Source organism: Pseudophryne corroboree, chromosome 2 (genome assembly GCF_028390025.1).
Source record: "Pseudophryne corroboree isolate aPseCor3 chromosome 2, aPseCor3.hap2, whole genome shotgun sequence".
Classification (NCBI taxonomy): domain Eukaryota; kingdom Metazoa; phylum Chordata; class Amphibia; order Anura; family Myobatrachidae; genus Pseudophryne; species Pseudophryne corroboree.
Genome location: NC_086445.1, coordinates 579373285 through 579394390, shown reverse-complemented (window position 1 = coordinate 579394390; position 21106 = coordinate 579373285). Strand labels below are relative to the sequence as shown.

General features: G+C 43.5%; 1 long non-coding RNA gene across 1 annotated transcript in view; it reads left to right on the top strand.

The window, feature by feature from the left end:
- The first annotated feature begins 6023 nt into the window (after positions 1-6023).
- LOC135050989 (uncharacterized) overlaps positions 6024-21106 on the top strand; it is a 148986-nt gene continuing 133903 nt past the window's right edge. The window contains exon 1 of the long non-coding RNA XR_010241974.1: positions 6024-6097. This is a non-coding gene — a long non-coding RNA (uncharacterized LOC135050989). The remainder of the gene's footprint in view (positions 6098-21106) is intronic.

Sequence of the window (21106 nt, the reverse complement as noted above, 5' to 3'; positions counted from 1 at the left end):
AGTATACTGTACTCCAGAGTTCTGAATATGAAAATTATATGAAAAAAATACAAAGATTATAAATGTCTTCTTTGTATTATTCTAATCATTTTTATAGCCAAAACGCTGGAGTAAAAAGTCTATGTTAAGTGAGGCACTGCACTGAATAAAACATAAAATTTGGTACAAATTAGGAAAGGGGGCATGGCCATGGGTAAAGGGGGCGTGGTCACACCCCCTTTCCTATACTTTTAATGGGAATTTGGATAGTAAAAAATTGGTACAGACCATAAAAAAAAGGTACAGTACCTGGCAAAAAGGTACAGTTGGAGGATATACGAATGTCTATCTTTTCTGCAGATCTCTGATCAAAACTCACCAAATTTCCAGCAGTACATACTGCTGCACCTGTGTACAATGCCCACATGCACCCTTGGGCTCATATACTGTATTATGTGTAAATCTGGCTCTGGTACTAGCCAGTGCCTCCTCAGCCATTTACCTCACCACACGTCACAGATGTCAGTAGGCACTGACAAAGATTATTTGTAGCCCAAAATGGCTATTGTCAATTCTGCTGTACTTGAGCTATTTGCTGATTTAATACTTTGTTAACAACAGTTTACAGTGTCAGATTGCAGCAACAAAGGCAAATACAGTTTTAGACTGCATAAAATGAGGAATTGAGACAAGGGATGAAAGTGTAATCGTACCATTATATAAATCACTGCTACGGTCACATCTTGAATATTGTGTACAATTTTTGGGCACCACAATATAAAAAAAATATCTTAGAGCTTGAAAGGGTTCAGAGATGAGTAACTAAATTGATAATGGTCTTAGTTAAATATGTTCTCACTTGAAAAAAGGTGTCTAAGAGGAGAAATTATCAATATATAAAAATACATAAAGGGACAATACATTGAGCTATCAGGCGATTCGTTTATTAGGAGACCTATACAAAGGACAGGCGGACACTCTCTGAGGTTAGAAGATAAAAGATGGAATACCCAACGAAGGAGGGTGTTCTTCACTATAAGGGCAGTAAGCATCTGGAATACTTTGCCAGAGAAGGTAGCAATAGCGGACTCAGTAATTGAGTTTAAAGATGGGTTGAATACATTTCTAACTGATAAAGCTGTCCAGGGATATAACATTTAAAAAGACAGTATTGAGTTACTACTGGTATACTTTTGTTACATTCATAACAGCATAGGATCAAAACAAAGGTTAAAGTCGATGGACAAGTTGTCTTTTTCAACATCACTATCTATGTTACTATGTTTTACTACCAATTCCAAGTGCTGGAAAGTGTTTGGACACCCACACAACTACATGCATATCACGATAAGCCTGTTCCCAGATACTTCAATCTGTAACCGCTGTTAGTGACGTGTGTCAAGTCTGCGCTCACTTGAGTCTGCGTGACATGGATCTGATGCAAAGTTACTCAAAGCAACCTCTTTGTTACAGAGTGATTACACTTCACATCTATTCCACTCACGATTACTATTTAAAAATCTTACTGCCACCACTAAGTGTGCATTTAGAAGCCCATAAGTTGGCTTGACATTTCACAGTTATAACATTTATTATTATTCAAATAAAAATCTGCAACACATATGCGGTATGTAGCATGTACCTTAGCAGTCGGCAGGCTTATGAATCTGAAAGAACTCAGAGACCGATCTAAAATTAATTGAGGGTTAATTTAAGCACAGTTACCCCAATGCTAAATATTTGCAAATATGATTATACAAAATGCATACCTCCCAACTGTCCCGATTTTCGCGGGACAGTCCCGTTTTTTGGGAACTGTCCTGCTGTCCCAACCGCGGTTCGCAGTGTCCCGCAGTGGGAGGGGGGGGCAGTTGGGAGACTCTGTCTCTCGCTGCCCTGCTTAGCAGAGCAGCGGTGAATAGACGCTGTGCGCATGCGCACAGCGTCTATTCAGGGGAGACAGGAGGAGAGGGGGCATGCCAGCAGCTCACAGAGCGCTGGGCATGCCCCTTCAGTGACGAAAACAGGGGCGTGGCTAGCAATCGCGGGTCATCTGCGAAGCCACGCCCCCTTTTTGGGAGTGCGCGCTGTGACGCCGCGCGTGTGTCCCTCCTTAGAACATAAGAAAGTTGGGAGGTATGAAAATGACATACAAATATAGGCAGAATAGTTTCAAATGAAAAGAAATAAGAAACCGAATAATTTTACGACTATAAAGAGGACTCTACTTTGGGGGGGATGCAGTCAGTTTACCTCCAATCAAAATCCCGACGTTCAAAATCCCGACACCAATTGACCGATGGTCAAAATCCCGACAAGGTCAAAATCTCGACATGGACAAAATACCGACATTTAAAATACATTTAAAATACCGACATGTAAAATGCCGACAGGTCAAAATACCGACATGAGTTTTTCATGATTTTTTTTCATTGAAACCGACTTGTTCATACTTTACCATCCCAGTGGACCTGGAGGGGGAATATAATAGTGTGCCGAGCGCAGCGAGGCACCGTGCCCGAAGCATGGCGAGTGCAGCGAGCCATGTGAGGGGACGCGGTACACTTTATATGGTGTACATGTTGACTTATGTCGACATACACACACAAAAACAACAAAAACTGCATGTCGGTATTTTGACCTGTCGGCATTTTACATGTCGGTATTGTGACCTTGTCGGTATTTTAAATGTCGGTATTTTGTCCATGTCGGGTTTTTGACCTTGTCGGGATTTTGACTATCGGTCAATTGGTGTCGGGATTTTGAACGTCGGGATTTTGATTGGAGGTATTTCATACCGATCCCCTTTGGGGACAGGACACTGAAGTTTCAGGAACAATCCCCATGTGTGATAGCCTGTCAGAATAGAACTTGGATGTCAGTTTGTCTCTTGGTCTTATGTTGCTAATGGGCAAAAAACAGCCACCTTTCCTCTCTCTGGTATCTGTGTAAAATCAATGTAGCCCACTTGCTAGTCACACTCTCTTCCTTTGTTTAGGGCAGGCATTCCTAATCTTGGTCCTCAAAGCACACTAATGCTGGGTACACACCATGCTTGCCTACCTGACCCTCTCCATGAGGAAGAAAATGCTCTGTTCCTGGACTTTCCTGGTAATGTATAATTGCCATCACCTGTGGTGAAACACATTTCTTATCAATTAACTAGCTCACATCAGGTGATGGCAATCATACATTACCAGGAAAGTCCAGGAACAGAGCATTTTCTCCCTCATGGAGAGGGTCAGGTAGGCAAGTATGGTACACACTGGTAGATATATCTGCAGATCAATGGATCTGCAGATATACAGTATCTATAGCCGGATCGGGCAGGGTGTTGTGCATGCACATTGCACGATCCATCATGACTGACATCTTGAACTGTGCGGACATTTACATGCGCCTGCCCAGTACAGCCGTCAATCACCGCCGGCTGCTGCAGTGTGTGTACAGGCAGTCGGCTGACCACCCGTACACACACAAAAATGCACCAATACATCTGTAGATATATTGGTCATCATGTGTGCTGCAGGGCCGATGCAATATGTCTGGAAACACCAGCGATATATCGGCTTTTAATAGAATGGCAGATATATCGACCAGTCTGAACCCAGCATAACAGTCCAGGTTTTAGTGATATCCATGTTTGAGCACAGGTGCCTTAATTAGTACCTCAGTTACATTGATTTACCATCTGTGCTAAAGCCTGGATATCACTAAAGCCTGCACTGTTAGGGGCAAATTTATTAACTTTTTTTAACTAAAATAATGTGGGAAAGGGTGTTTCCATACCCCTTTCACAATATTTTAGTTTCACTTGAGTGTATTAAAGGGCTATTGGAGCAGTTTTCGTGAAAAACTGCTCCAAACCCTAGATCTAATTTTTAACTAAACACATGGCATTTCCCATACTTATAATGGGAAATGCGATATGGCTGAAAAAAAAAAAAAGTAAAAAAATACCACAGGGAGCCCCAGAGCCGGCCCGAGCCAATTTGATGCCCTAGGCAAAATTTTGTCTGGTGCCCCCTAGCACCGCCGCTAGACCTGCATCTGACCCAGCAACACTCCGGCAGTGGGGCCCACTGGGGCGGGTTACCCTGTGGGCCAGTTCAACCCTGCATAATGCCACACAGTAATGCCCATAATACACATAATTCCACATAGTAATGCACCTTATACATATGCCCCACATTAGTAATACCCATAATACACATAATTCCACACAGTAATGCACCTCACACATATGCCCCACATTAGTAATGCCCATAATACACATAATGCCACACAGTAATGCACCTTACACATACAGTATGCCCCACATTAGTAATGCCCATAATACCCATAATTCCTCACAATAATGCACCTGACACATATGCCCCACATTAGTAATGTCCATAATACACATAATTCCACACAGTAATGCACCTGACATATATGCCCCACATTAGTAATGCTTATAATACACATAATGCCACACAGTAATGCACCTTGCACATATGCCCCACATTAGTAATGCCCATAATACACATAATGCCACACAGTAATGCACCTGACACATATGGCCCACATTAGTAATGCCCATAATACACATAATTCCTCACAATAATGCATCTGACACGTATGCCCCTCATTAGTAATGTCCATAATACACATAATTCCACACAGTAATGCACCTGACACATATGGCCCACATTAGTAATGCTAGTAGCTTTTTTTTTTATAAAACTTACTTGTGCTTGCAGTCAGTGTATGCGCCCATGCAGATCCTTGGATCCATAACTGCGTTTTGTGAGATAGGTGTGCCAGGATGGGTGGGTGCATGCTTGCGCTCGCACCCGCTAAAGGGACATCCTACGAGGGATGTGACCTCACAGGGTATGTTATCCTTTGCAAGCCTCACCCTTTATTTTCACTTGCTGGTTGGAAACAGATAGCAGCAATGTCCAGAAACTGCCACACTTGCTAATAATACAAAAAGACCAGTATCAAACATGTAGCAACTGTCCATTCTCTTCACTGTTCAGTGTGTTTGCTGGTGTCTGTTACTCCCGGCAACTGTATGCCCTTTATTTTATACTGTGGGAGTGATATGCTCTGCTCTCTAGTCTGACATGTCCAAAAGTCATGCTGCACTGATGTTTCATATAGAAATAGTGCAGCGCAACTTACTGACCACGTTACAGTACTGGATGGCAAGGGAATTTTATGGCATGGACTGACTAGGAAATAAAGTGTGGGGAGAACACTGCCCATGTTATGTCCCTGCAGACACCTGGGGTTTGTACAGGGATAAGGGACACACACAGGATGGCAGGGTCCTCCTCCCCAGTGTGCACAAGCAGCATAGTTGATGTCAGATTTATGTGAAGCAGTCTTCCAAAATACACATGTGGTATCATAAGGAGCCATCCAGTATTAACCTTATATAGTCAGTGAAAATGTCACAGGTCCAGTGATTGCAGTTACCAGGCTTTTGCTGTCTGAGGTCTCACAAGTCAGGGGCATTCAAGCATGTCAAAGGGAGTTTAAGGAACTGTGTGCATTCTATTTAACAAATGTAAACAGCAGTGTATATAAGTACTGATTGAATATATTTGGAAAGTAACAGTTAGTTTGCAGACTATCCCTCCCCAGCATGAGATACTGCAGGGACATGCTTGGATGTCCCTAGACATGCTTGGATGCCCTAGGCAAATGCCTATCCTGCCTATAGCTAAGTCCGGCTCTGATGAGTCATGTGAACTCTGTGTCTCATTGTAATATGCAGCCTTCTGCACAGCTTTCCTTGCCCCTAGACAGAGAAAGCTGTGCATAGACCAGACTCTGGTGATCAGCTACTGTATGTGTGTCCGATGGACATACAGTACAAGCTGATCACTGTGTAAAAAATAATAATAATAATAATAATTTTTTTAAATATACTTTCATTCCCTCGTGATCAGTGCTCCTGTGCTCTCCTCCGGCCCTGGTCAGCTGATCTGAGGCTCCTGCACTGTGACACCAGTCATCTGACACTGCAAACCGGCATTTTCAGCAGTTTACAGCATCAGATTACCGGGTCACAATGCAGGATCACATGATAGGAGCCAGAGGAGCCATCCGGAGCACCATTCACCAGGTAAGTATGCAAGGAAGGGGGGTAGCAGCGATGTCTGTGGTGACACATGCACAGCACACACTCTGGGTATTTTGTGTACTGATAGTGCTGCTGTGTGGTATCACAGTGATAGAGCTTCCTCGCAAGCTCAGTCCCTGCATGCGATTATTGATACATCCATGCAATATAATCAATAATTGTATTGCGGATTGGTTTGACTTTATCACCTCACATCCTCATCTCCATACGAGGATGGCATACCTCCCAACTGTCCCAATTTTCGTGGGACAGTCCAGTTTTTTGGGGACTGTCCCGTGGAGGGGGCTGTTGGGAGGCTCATGCACTCGCTGCCCTGCATGCGCACAGCGTCTATTCACTGAAGTCAGAGGGAGAGGGGGCATACCAGCGGCTCACAGAGCGCTGGGCATGCCCCTTCAGTGACGAAAATGGGGGGCGTGGCTCGCGATCGCGGGTCCTCCCGCGAAGCCACTGCCCCTTTTCTTAGGTCATGCCCTTTTTGGGGGCGCGGCTTCGCCGCGCATGTGTCCCTCTTTACAAAAATGAAAAGTTGTGAGGTATGGGATGGTGATAAATCAGCCCCTTAGTGTGCTCTGAGGACCGATGTTGGGAATACCTGGTTTTGGGGGAAATTTTTGCTATAATCAGGGTCTGAGCTCACACCTCTCCTCATAACTTCCTGCATGGGGATGTTTAGCCAGGTTATCAATATGTCAGGAAATATTAGACACATTGATTTTCAGAAAGGGTTTTTGAAGTGTAGGACAGGGCTCATAGCGTCAGTGACCATAGAACTGCAACCACTATTTTGTATGAAGTACATCCTCTGTAAGTATGTGTGATCTCAACCACCCTTGGATACAAACAAGCATAAAGGGTGCTGGTTTTGGAGACAAGCTGAATGAACAGAGTTGACATTTCTTCAGACACTTAACAGTACATCTGGACACACATAATATGTAATGCATAGGCAGGGGCAGACTGGGGCCATGAAGCAGCCTTGGCGCACATTACAGTGGGGGCACAACCACGTCTGAGGGGGGCTTGCCACTAGTCAGGGAGCCCTGGCCTAGTGGCACACTCCCATCTATCTGTCTGCTGGCTACTGGTGGGCGGGTGGCTGGAGAACTGCAAGCCAGGAGGCTACAGTGATTGCCCAATAGGCCATCGGACCTTCTGGTATTTACCAGTAGTGCCAGAAGGCCAGTCTGGCCCTGTGCATAGGTCAATAGTACACATGTACTTTACATACACAAGTTTATGAATATATTTGGAAATATAGGATATTGTTGTTGAAAATATTGCAACAAATTGGTAAGCCAGCCAACTGTGTCAAAGTCTTCCCTTCAGGCCAGTCCCATACACTGACTCACAGGGGTAGACAAAGCGTGGCTCTTGCTGTGCATCTACACATCCCAGCATGCCTTGCTACAGATTTTCTGTTAAGGCACAATAAAACTTTGACAGGGCATGCTGGGATGTATAGTTTCACAGCAGCTGGAGTGCTGTACATTGCCTACCCCTATTATAGCATACTTATAAGAATACTGCAGCATACCCTCCAACTGTACCTTTTTGGCAGGTACAGTACCTTTTTTATGGTCTGTACCGATTTTTGGCTCTCCAAACTTCCATTGAAAGTATAGGAAAACACCTTTTCTAATTTGCAACGATTTTTATGTATAAAATGTTGGAGGGTATGCAGTAGCTGCTTTTGTTAGACGAAACATGTTACAATTGTTAAAGTCTTGTGAAACAGATATATGAATTAGTGTTATACTTGTAAATTTCATCTTCATTTGCGCTTAGATTACTATTCATTTTCATTAATTAAATCACTCCTTTCACATTCTCATCTTTCGTTACAAGTTCCATATGCTATATTGTATGAAAATAAATTCTAAAAGTATTCAAACTGTGAATCTATGTGGCCCTTTTGGACAGCACCGATATATTTTTCTAGTGATTGCCATTATGACTAAACCCTCTAGGAAAGTATTTTCTGGCCGCTAATACAAGCTGTCATGATGACAGCGTTTTTAGTTTGCTAGTCTTACTATAAAAGATTAAACAAGAAGGAAAGTTCAATTTTTCAGATTGTTCTTACTGGTCTGGGAATTCCTGTCACTTAATGCATGGATAAATCTTTATTCTCAATAAAGAAACCACTAGAAATAGGAACAAAGACAATGTGTTGTTCTTAATTCTGCAGCCAAAGACTCAACTTATGGAAAAGGAAAAGTGATTTAGGGCAGACTAAATGGGCCAAGTGGCTCTTATCTGCCATCAAATTATCTGTTTCTATGTAACTTAGTAACTGTGCACCCACTATCTGTATTTTACATCCCCTTCTATATTTATTTATTTATTATTACCAGTTATTTATATAGCGCACACATATTCCGCAGCGCTTTGCAGAGATAATTTTTTGGCCATTCACATCAGTCCCTGCCCTAATAGAGTTTACAATCTATGGGGGGTAATTCCAAGTTGATCGCAGCAGGATTTTTGATAGCAATTGGGCAAAACCATGTGCACTGCAGGGGAGGCAGATATAACATGTGCAGAAAGAGTTAGATTTGGGTGGGTTATTTTATTTCTGTGCAGGGTAAATACTGGCTGCTTTAATTTTACACTGCAAATTAGATTACAGATTGAACACACCCCACCCAAATCTAACTCTCTCTGCACATGTTATATCTGCCTCCCCTGCAGTGCACATGGTTTTGCCCAATTGCTAACAAAAATCCTGTTGCGATCAACTTGGAATTACCCCCAATATTCCCTATCACATGTACACACAGACACATTCACACTAGGGTTAATTTTGTTGGGATCAAATTAACCTACCAGTATATTTTTGGATTGTGGGAGCAAACCAGAGCACCTGGAGGAAACCCACACAAGCACAGGGAGAATATACAAACTCCGCACAGTGAGGGCCATGGTGGGAATCTATCCCATGGCCTCAGTGCTGTGAGGCAGTGATGATAACCATTACACCGTCCAAACTTTTTATTGGAAATATTTGATGTTGTGAGGCCAGACGTCAGGATAATTAGGAAACTGGAACTAAGCACTGTATCAAAAAAATCTTTATTAATTGCTTAAACTGTAGCCTTATCAGACACTTCAGGGCAGGGATATTCCAGTCATAATCAGTTGTCTATGGTTGAACTTGAAACTCAGAACACTAATCCACAAGCAAGTGCTGGTCCCTGCTGTAGAGATTAAATTGGTCTCTGCAAAGGTCATCATACAAGACACCACATGTAGGCTTGCACATATGAGAGGTTAGGATTCTGTTGTTTAAGGCCAAAGGCACATGATTGCACGTCACCCTGTAATAATGAATGATTTTACAATTCCTAATTTCTTTTGCTCTGCACCCAAGGAGCAATGTCTTAGTTTAACATTTTGTAATGCAGCTCTCAAATTACTGAATAGTCTGCAGTGCAGTAAGGTTAAAACAGCCCTTCTAGTTGCACCAAGTTCCAAGCGCATTTACTAACACCGAGTATCTTTTCATGTGTCTTTTTCCCTGGATTTGGACAACGTCACAAATCACGTCCTTCACCTATAGGAGCACCCTTTCCAATAAAGCATTATATGCATCACCCACTCCTCTTCCATCTACATCTCTGATCTTATCTCCCTTTACACTCCCACCTGTCCTCTTCGCTCTGCTAATGCACAACGACTCTCCTGCCTACGGATTACTTCCTCCCACTCATACCTCCAAGATTTTTCATGTGCTGCACCACTTCGCTGGAATTCCCTACCTCTCCCCCTCAGACTCTCCACCTCTCTACAAAACTTCAAACGGGCTCTCAAGACCCACTTCTTCACCAAACACAGCCAAATCTCATCCTAACCCTCTGTTCCACATTCTCTATGTACCCAATCTATGTCACCCCTGTCTGTCTACCCCTCCCCTTTAGATTGTAAGCTCTCACGAGCAGGGCCCTCTTCCCTCATGTGCTTATCCTTTGTCTTACTTTAATAATCTTCAACTGTACCACATCCAGCAGTCTTCTGCCACCTGATACTTATTCCAGTGTCATCTGCTGATGTAACTATGTGTATTTACCCTGTACTTGTCCTATACTGTCATCAACTGTAAGTTGCTGTTTTCCTGTTTGATTATTTATGTACTCTGTAATTGGGCGCTGCGGAACCCTTGTGGCGCCATATAAATAAAGGATAATAATAATAATAATAATAATAATATGCTCACCAGCACTTAGTGTTCCAGGGCTTATTACATGGAAGTAGGAGATTATACCAATCTTCACACCAGTACAAGAAGGTATTGGAAAGAGCAATGTATTAGGTAGAAAGGTATGCAGGTAAGAAGGCACTACTGCAAATAGATTAAAGTGAGTGACACTAAGAATATGTCTAGCAATAACTGGTCAAAGAATTTGACCAATTAATAGCTCAGATGTGTCAGATGTCTGGGAACCAGCTGTCCAGGGATAGTCATCATCCAATACTAGTTTTGGACAGGTAGTTGTCCATGAGTGGTATTCATGCATAAGCATTGATAGGGCAGCCAGAAACCAAGTGAAGTCTGGATTCCACAGCAAAATCAGATAACTGTTCACATAAAAGGAGATAGTATCGATATCCCGGCACTTGGGATGCTGGCAGGCAAAATAGTGGCATTCCATCATGCAGGATCCCTACACCTGTTAAGAAAGTACCCTAACCCTAATCTCCAACTCCCCTTACCTCCGACCCCCACCCAACCCCACCTCCCACAGCCTATCCCTAACCCTCCCCGGTGGTACCTAACCCTAACCCCGTCCTCGCAGCCTAACCCTTACTCTCCCACCCTCGCGCATAACCCTCCCCGATGGTGCCTAACCAGGGTCGAACTGACCCACAGGAGTACAGTGGAAACCACCGTTTGGCCCTACTGCCTAGGGGCCCACCACCTCCTCTAGTGATCAGGTTTCAGATTGTGCACTTGAATTACAGTATACAATATATATTTGTTATATTATACTGCACATGACTATGGTGTATTTTTTACAGTGCAGTGCTGTTATTAATCTGGTACATTATCATGCATGCACTAGCAGTATTTACTATACATATTTATCAAGGAGACCAGACCATGCACTAATGGTTAGCCAAGCCTTTAAGCATGACCCATATACCACGGCATTTCCCCGGTGGGCTCTTCATGCCCCAGTCCGACACTGTGTCTAACCCTAACTCAGCCCTCCCTGCAGCCTAAATTTACCCTCCCCCTTGCCCCACAGGCAAGCCCTTAGCAGCCCCAGCATACTTACGCACCTTCATAGGAATCTTGCAATGTTGTGAGCTGCTGAAAATAACCAATATGTGCACAGTTGGGCATCTCGCCAATGCCTGGCAGCACCTTGCACAAAGTTGAATTCCCCCTTAGAGGTATTTTTTTTCAATTATCCAGAAAATCTAAATTTCTAAAAGCTAGCATGAACTTGTTTTGGATTGTCTGTTCCATAAGGGTGTGTTATTACTTGGCAGTATATCACATCACAGAGTAACTCTTAGTAGGTACTTGCTAGTAATAAGTAGGTGATGGCATCAATATTGTACAGTTCTTCATGTATGAAGATTGTCATTAATTACTTATTGCTGTTTTTAATCTGAACATTAGTTTGGTCAGTTGCTGGAGCCTTGTTAGTTACTAATAGGGCCAGCCCAGGCCTAAGTTTTTGGTACGCGAATATAGATTTTGGCACCCCTTGGTGAAATAAACTATATTATACACAGATAACGTTAAAACACTATGGGGCCTATTTATCAAGATGTTTTTTTTAAAACATGATGCAGAAACTAGTTTATTTTATATATCACCACTATGTACTAACATCCTAATGCAGCAGATTTCACAGAACAATTCTGCAAAAGGCTAACTACAGTATAAGTGCAGATCGCTGTCCTCATTATTAGCAATGGGGGCTACGATTCTACCCATGCAGGGATGGATTGGGCCACAGCGAAAGTGGAAAAATTCTTGCTTGACCAGTTCACCCTTCATTATGGCATTGGACAATTAGCACTGTGACAGTGTCCCGCTACACCACATATACAAAAATGAGCTTAAAGATTTGCTGCCTAGACTACCCTCCTGACCAACGGAACATACCTTACCCCTGGCCCCCAAAGACATGTCATATACTACCCACCCTACCCCTCCAGCCCCAGAGACATACACTACCCCTGGATACAGGAATATAAGCTACCCACCCTACTCCTGGCCCCCTAAACATACAGTAACCACCTACACCCCCCCCTCACAGCCCTAGTGACATACAGTACCCACCCTTCCTATCCTACCCTTGCCCGCCCAGCACCAGTGACATAAATTCCCCACCCTGGCAACCTGACAGCTTTGTTTTACAATTCCTAATCAACAGTTTTTCTGTAAGGAAAGGTTGTATCAGCATCTGTATAGAGGGAATAGATACTATATACCGACTGTCGGGATGCCTGCTGTCAGTATCCCGACAGTGCCATCCCAGCAGCTGGTATACCGACAGCTAGCGCAGCAAGTCCCCTCGCTACACATTGGGCCAGGTTATATTCCTACTCGGCTATATTCCCACTCGGATGGTGGCGTGGACCCACCACCCGAATGGGAATACCGGGCGGCAGTCAGGATTCTGGCATTTAGCCGCCTGTCAAGATTCTGGCGTTGGGGTCCTGAATGCTGGAATCCTGACAGGTGGGATATTAACCGCATACCATGTGTAGATCTTTGACATACAGATGTGTCCTCTTACATCTTTGCTGCCGTCATGCCAAACAGCTCCTCTTGGCACTAGAAAGATAACAGAGAAGTATCCGGGCGCCAAAGAAGGATAAAAGCAGCAGACCAACTGGTCAAAAGGTATCCCCGATACCAAAAGATATATAGCGTGAATAGTGAGGTTTATGACCAGCTGGAATGCGCTAGAATGACAATAAATAAGCAGATAATACTTCCCTCACAGGTGTTCTTTCATGAAGCTTCATGTGTATTTCATGAACCCGAAATCCATATACAAAAAAACAGAAATAATTCCAAAAATAGTGTAGTATGTTCTGTATAACGGAATGGGATACAGTAAGCCAATACAAATAATAAGCAATAAACACTTAAAGGTGTGGATGGAGGTTTACTAGATAGGTAGAATCAATAAGCCTTGAATTGCATTCTATTTGGAATAGATGTAAATATCTTCACACACCATATGATAATAAATCAAGATGGAGGTTTACCAGATTCCAATGAAGTATGGACCTTAAGATTTGTTTCCCTCATAGGTGTTCTGTCGTAGGACTTTGTACGTACAACATACGTTCGGAATCCATATAAAGGGGAAGAATAATCCACAAATAGTGTAGTACGTTCAAAACAGAAAAATTTATTGTAGTGAAAACCATAAAATAAGGCTTATATACGTAAATGGTATAGATGGAGGTTTACCAGATAAAGGTAATGTATACGCCTTGTATAATGCTAAATTAAATAAGGTCACATCACAAAGTAAAAGATCAAGGTGGGGGTTTACCAGACTTCCATGAGGTATGGACTTTCAGATGTGTCAAATAAAAAGGAGAAACCGGCTCCGGAACTTGTCTCCTAAGTCCAGAAGAACTCTGTCCGTATGGTAAAAATGCCCAACAAAGATGGAGCTCCTGTCATACAATGCCGACGCGTTTCGGGACCTCTCCCTTGAGGAAGGGAGAGGTCCCGAAATGCGTCGGCAGAACACCTATGAGGGAAACAAATCTTAAGGTCCATACTTCATTGGAATCTGGTAAACCTCCATCTTGATTTATTATCATATGGTGTGTGAAGATATTTACATCTATTCCAAATAGAATGCAATTCAAGGCTTATTGATTCTACCTATCTGGTAAACCTCCATCCACACCTTTAAGTGTTTATTGCGTATTATTTGTATTGGCTTACTGTATCCCATTCCGTTATACAGAACATACTACACTATTTTTGGAATTATTTCTGTTTTTTTGTATATGGATTTCGGGTTCATGAAATACACATGAAGCTTCATGAAAGAACACCTGTGAGGGAAGTATTATCTGCTTATTTATTGTCATTCTAGCGCATTCCATCTGGTCATAAACCTCACTATTCAAGCTCCTCTTGGCACGCCTGGCTACATGAGAATCTTTTAGCGCCAGACATCTTTTTTGCCGAAAATGCGTCTTAGTCGCAACACAATGTGACTAGGAGACTGTGCTTATTAATTTGATGTGTGACACTTATGTGCGATTGAGTCTCTGAATCTGTACATGAAGTGCTTCAATGTAGTTGCAGCAGCTTTTTTCCAATATACAAGTTTTGTCCAGGTCCGTATACTGTGACACACAATCGGGGTAATTCAGTGTTGATCGCAGCAGAAAATTTGTTAGCAGTTGGGCAAAAACCATGTGCACTGCAGGTGTGGCAGATATAACATTAACAGAGAGAGTTAGATCTGGATCCCAGCTCGTGTTTTCGATCTGGATTGGTTTTGACAAAACCACCCTTTTGGGTTTTGGTTTGGGATCTGGATGATTTTTGAAAAAAACACATAAAAACAGCTGAAATCACAGAATTTGGGGGTAATTTTTGTCCTACGGTGTTATTAACCTCAATTATATTAATTTCCACTCATTTCCAGTCTATTCTGAACACCTGACACCTCACAATATTGTTTTTAGGACAAAAGGTTGCACCACGGTCGCTGGATGACTAAGCGACACAAGTGGGCAGCACAAATACCTGGCCAGAGCCGTCCCTAGGCATATGCAAACTAGGCAAATGCCTAGGGCATTTGGTATGCCATGGGGCACAATCAGCTTCTGCTGATTAAAATGATATGCAGCATGCCTATAGTCTGTGTGTGTGACTGTAGCTGTATCTGCATAAGAAATGCTACGTTATAGTGTATTCCTGGATCAGGTCTGAATTACTCCCTGTGTCAAGAAGGTGATTAAAAATTAGAGAGGCACACGCAATCAGGAACAACACACAGGCTTTCACCTCCACTGCTATATTGGTGTGGAACAGAAAGGACTTCAACCAAGCAAATATATAATTATTAATTTCCACATTACTGGACAAACTGAAAAACTAGGGACCAAAGCTTCCAAATTTGTACCCCCTTCTCCATGTTCAGGGATTAAGATAATCTTGGATTCAATGCTGGGATGCAAAAAACTGGTGTATACCACAGGATCAAGATTGGATATTCTCCCCTCCATGGAGACTGGAGACTTTTTCTGTGAAAATCTCGAGGGTTTCTTTTTTTCCATTTTTTTAATTGCATTTTTATTTTTATATTTTGTGGCATATGCCTTATTTTCGTTTTTCACAGCTCCCAGTTACACGCATGTGAGAATCAGGAGTGGATCTAGACACGGGCAAGCAGGGCAGGCCCCCGACACCCACACGCATCACGCACTCCGGCTGCAGCAAGCGCCGTGGGCAGTGTGGGCGTCCGCTGCAGCCGGACTTGCTGCAGCCGGCTCCAATTATCAGACAGGCACTTATGGTCATAATTGACCTCTAGTGTCTGTGCGGCACTGCTATGGGAGAGACGTCATGACATTTCCCATAAAGAGGAGCCGGCGGCAGCCAGAGACAGAGCAGCAGCGGCAGCAGCGGTCGGGAAGCAGGAGCGGGGCTGGTGAGTATTGTTTTTTTTTTAAGTGTTTGTAAGCGGCGCTACAAGGGGGCATTTCTACTGGAGGCATCTCTACTGGGGCACATCTAATGGGGGCACATCTAAGGGGGCATAACTACAGAGGCATCTCTACTGGCGGCACATCTAATGGGGGCACATCTAAGGGGGCATAACTACAGGGGCATCTTTACTGGCGGCACATCTAATGAGGGCACATCTAACGGGGCATAACTACAGGGGCATCTCTACTAGGTGTACATCTAATGGGGGCAAATCTACAGTGGACATCTCTACTGGGGGCACATATAAGGGGGCATAACTACATGGACATCTCTACTGGGGGCACATCTACTGGGGCATTACTACTGGGGTACATCTACTGGGACAAATCTACAGGGGGCACAACTACAGGGGCCACTTCCCTTCCCTTTTGAGCCATGCCCCGATTTTTTACGCGTATCTTTGGCGCGCGCACTAACCCTATTTTACCTGTTGGGGCGGGGGGCTCCAAAGGAAACTTTCGCCCAGGGCACAACAAAGTCTAGAACCAGCCCTGGTGAGCACACCTGTGTGTCCCAGTTACGTGTGTCTTGTTTATTTTATTCATATTTTATTTTTAAATAAAGCAGCACCTTAGATGTTTTAGCAGCCCCTCCTGAGCCCCCACAGCAGCCCGAATGGGGCAAGTTGAGTTTGGGTAGGTTCGGTAAAGTACTAAGCACAACTGTGCAGTTAATTTTTTGTTATTGAGCCCTTGCCCTAGTGGAGCTTACCACTCTACAGTCGAAACTCATTTCATACTATAAGTAGGACTGTGGGAGGAAGCAATGCTAACCTCTGTGCCCACAGCATGCCTCAGCCTGGCAAGCCAGACATCTTCCTGGCTGTAAGCCACAGGGCCAGATTAACAATGGGGCGGATGGAGCTATAGCTCCAGGCCTCCACAAAGAAATAGGCCCATCAGTTGGCAGCATGGGCGGCCATAAATCAGAAGTATTAAAATTGCATTTCTATTTTCCACACAAAATTATGCAATTTTTGCGCTTTTAAATATTTAAGGAGACGTGGGGCTGATAGTGTACGGGGTCTACAAGGCACTAGCATCACCTCCTCCTCTTCTCATAATAGGCCCTTCTACATTTTCAGCTCCAGGCCCATGAGGCCCTTAATCCGGCCCTGGTAAGCCACCATGGGTCTCCATACTGGGCCTTACTCAGTAACTGTTTGTGCCTCACAGGAGCTCCTGGTCCATCTAGTGCTGCATTGCAATGGAAAGCTGATGCAATGCAAGATCGCTAAAACTATGTTTTTCTAACACCGCGGAATCTTGCGATAATCCTACGCAGACCTTAGGAAAAGAAGATCCCTGTACAACAAATGTGCATCTTCTAAATAAATAATCCCAAAATGTTGAACATCAATAATAAATCAAAATGAAGGACTAATTGGAGCCATTCATTTGAGTGAGTCCCTAACATGAAATAATTGAGAAGAACCTCTCTCTAATGCTCCGGAAGAAAATATCACTTTTACAGAACCTCTCCGGCAGTTGTGCTGTATTGTGATTCAGTCTGTTCTGAGTCACACTGACATTGGCCACAAATGTGGTTTCTCCCCACCTTATTTAAAAACACTTTGTCAAAATAGCAATTTCCATTTCCACCTTTGTGGCTTCGTTTTCACAAATCTGTTTGTGATGTTGAAGCTTGTTTCATATCTGCTCTAGGCTTTTTTTTAAGCCTAGGACTGCAGCACCCCTGGAATTATATGGTAGCACCCCATGACTTATACAGCATAGGCAGCACCCCTGGAGAATTACACAGCAGACAGGCAACAGCACCCTTGGTCTTAAATGGCAGTAAGGCAGCACCTCTGGACTGATAGGGCAGAGGGGCAGCACCCCATATAGGGCAGCACCCCTCGAATGATGTGGCAAAGAAAAGACATGCAAGATGGATTTGCCCTTGGGCCCTCCCAGCCACCATTATGTTGTATAAAGAGGACATGCACACTTTAACAAACCAATCATTTCAGTGACAGGGTAAGCCACACGACTGCGGCTGAAATGATTGGTTTGTTTGGGCCCCCACCAAAAAGAAAACAATTAATCTCTCCTTGCACAAACTGGCTCTACAGTGGCAAGATGTCATCCTCATCCTCAGATCCCCCCCCCCCCCCCTCAGTGTTTAAATCCTCAACTTTACAGAGAAATAATATTCAAACAAAACCACATAATTTAGGTATCAGTGGACTGCTTACGCTATTACCCAAAGTTTCTGAACTTGACAATGACTTATGATGAATGCGCTGCAGGTGACGTAAAAGGGAGGATGTTCCTAGGTGGTTAATGTCCTTACCCCTACTTATTATGGATTGACAAAGGCAATAGATGGCTTGACACCTGTTGTCCGGATTTGTGGAGAAATAATTCCACACTGAAGAGGAGGCTTTTTTGGTATTTTGCCCAGGCATGACAATGGGCTTTTTCATCCAATGGGCAACATTCAAACAAACCACATCACCATCAGAATCCTCATTGTCAACTTCCTCCGCAGTGCCAGCTGCACCCATATCCTCCTCATCCTGGTGTACTTCTACAGTGACATCCTCAATCTCAATATCAGCAACTGGACTGGCGGTGCTCCTCCCAGCACTTGCAGAGGGCATGCAAATGGTTGTAGGAGCCTATTCTTCCCATACAGTGTTGTGAAGGTCAGGCCTAGACATCCCAACAGCGGACAGTGCCAGCACCCCTGTTTTTTCACTGCACCCCTGTATTTTACAGCATACAGGGCCAGTGTACTTTTATTTTAATCAGCAGTACCCCTGTATTTTTACAGCATACAGGACCAGTGTACTTTTATTTTAAAAACAGCACCCCTGGATTTTTACAGCATACAGGACCAGTGTAGTTTTATTTTAACAGCAGTACCCCTGAATTTTTACAGCATACAGGGCCAGTGTACATTGATTTTCACTGCACCTCTGAATTTTTACAGCATACAAGACAGGGCCAGTGTACATTGAAATTCACTGCACCCCAGAATTTTCACAGCATACAAGACAGGGCCAGTGTACATTTATTTCACTGAACTGCAGAATGTTTACAGCATACAAGACAGGGACAGTGTACATTTATTTTACTGCACCCCTGAATTTTTACAGCATACAAGACAGGGCCAGTGTACATTTATTTCACTGCACCCCTGAATTTTTACAGCATACAGACAGGGCCAGTGTACATTTATTTTACTGCATCCCAGAATTTTTACAGCATACAAGAAAGGGCCAGTGTACTTTTATTTTAACAACAGCACCACTGTATTTTTGCAGCATACAGGACCAGTGTACTTTTATTTTAACAACAGCACCCCTGTATTTTTGCAGCATACATGACCAGTGTACTTTTATTTTAACAACAGCACCCCTGTATTTTAACAGTATACAGGACCAGTGTGCTTTTAACAACAGCAGCACCCCTGAATTTTTACAGTATACCGAACCAGTGTGCTTTAACAACAGCAGCACCCCTGTATTTTTACAGCATACAGGACCAATGTGCTCTTAATTTTACAACTGCACCCCTTAATTTTTACAGCATACAGGGCCAGTGTAATATTCTAACAACAGCACCCCTGAATGATTACAGCATACAAGACTGGGCCAGCACCGCTGTATTTTTACAGCATACAGAACCAGTGTGCTTTTATTTTAACAACAGCACCCCATATTTTTTACAGCATACAGGAGGACAGTGCCACTGCCCCCTGTACAACACAGTGACAGCCAGTACAGAAACAAAACCTATGTACAGCTGCAGCACCCAGCTATAACAGCACATGAAACACCAGTGACAGCCAGGACAGCACCCCTAACAGCACAGGTATACCACAGTGACAGGAGCAGCACCCATACAGAGCACATACTGACCCCACCCAACACCACCACCCACAGAGAGACAGAGGTTTGTCTCCCTCACTCTCCAAGTCCAGAGTGAAAATGGTGGCGACGTGCGGCTGTTCATATGGAACACAAAACCTGTGAGAATCCGACAGTGGGATGATGATGTTTTCCTTGTTCTGGTGGGAAGTCCCAAGTCGGACTCGGATCCGGGCTCGGAGCATGACATTCAGGGGGGTTCGGTTCTCTGAGAACTGAAACCGCTGATCTCTAATATATATGCATATATATTTATATATACATGCACAAATACATACATATATATATATATATATATACATACACACATACACATACCCATGGAAACCCCCTCACTAAATCCTGCATTTGCCCCTGTCTCTTCCTCTGGGACATACTGTACACTACCCCCAGCCCTGGAAAAATAATCTACCCCTCTCCCGGCACCAGTGACACAAATTTACCCACCCTACCCCCCAGCCCCCAAGACATACAGTACCCCCTCCCCCCCTGCCCTCCCGGCCTTTAGGACATACCCTAAATGCATAGTGGATGCTGCCTTCCTGTATCAATGCAATCTCAGCCATTAATGTTGGCTGCACCCAGTCCCCAAATACATTTCTTTATTGGAGGATGAGGTGCTTGAGCATGTGCCTGTTCAGGACACTTCAGCTCCTCGCTACATATCTGAGTGGGAGTTTGGCCACTCAGGAGTCCTGCAGTTGCCTCTTTGACAGTGGCACATGGGTTGGATGCAGCCTGCAAGACAACTGAGTTCGGTTTGAAGCATCCGTGTTCTATTTTTTTTCTGTGGGGGGGTCAATTTTTTTCCTATGGGAGCCAATGCATTTTTTTTATTTTCCGATGGGGAATAATGTATTGTTTTTGCCCGTTGGTGGCCAGTATGCTTTTTTTTCCTGTTAGGGCCAATGTATGTTTCTTTTCCTGTGGTGGCCAATGTGTTTATTTGTTTTTTTTGTTTGTTTTTTGTTATGGAGGACCAGTGTGCTTTACTTTTTCCTATGGTTTTTTTTTTACTGTCGGGGGCCAATGTGCTATTTTTTTTCCTGGGGGAGTCAATGTGTTTTCTTTTTTCCAATAGGGACCAATGTGGGTTTTTTTCCTGTCTCGGGCCATTGTGTTTAATTATTTTTCTATTGAGACTAATGTGTCTGATTTTTTTTCCTGTGCAGGCCAATGTGTTTTATTGTTTTCTGTAGGGGCCAATGTTCTTTTTAATCTGCAGGCACCAATGTGTTTGTTTGTCTTTTCCTGTAGAGTGTTACTATGTTTTTCGTGTCAAATGTTTTTGTCTGTGTATATATCTAAGTTGCACCGCACATGTGTCCTGATTATGTTTGAACAAAGTTCCAGTACAGATTCAGACACGTGCACTAATAAGTGGAGCAAAGCGAGCAAC